At 49.4% G+C, this 253-nt stretch overlaps 1 pseudogene; it reads right to left on the reverse strand.

Moving 5' to 3' along the window:
* Positions 1-6: 6 nt before the first annotated feature.
* On the reverse strand, positions 7-174 carry LOC102242378 (annotated as a pseudogene).
* Positions 175-253: the final 79 nt, after the last annotated feature.

Consider the following 253-nt stretch of genomic DNA (forward strand, 5'->3'; position numbering starts at 1 on the left):
TTGTTTCAAATCTGCCGCTGCCTGGGAAACCTTCACGCGGTTGAGCTCGGCCTCCAGCCGGAGCTGTTGAATCACTTTCTTCATAGCGGTGACGCTGGAAGAACCAGACATGATGAACGCAAGTGCTGGGCAGATTGGTGGGTAGCGGGTCGCGGGTCCGCGGGGGCCAGTCGGCGGGGCCAAAACTAGAATTCTTTATAAATTAAAATTTTGGTGGTTAATAAAACTATTTAGTTTCCAAGTGTACAATTTT

This window comes from Myotis brandtii, unplaced genomic scaffold (genome assembly GCF_000412655.1).
Source record: "Myotis brandtii unplaced genomic scaffold, ASM41265v1 C39952068, whole genome shotgun sequence".
In the NCBI taxonomy this organism is placed as follows: domain Eukaryota; kingdom Metazoa; phylum Chordata; class Mammalia; order Chiroptera; family Vespertilionidae; genus Myotis; species Myotis brandtii.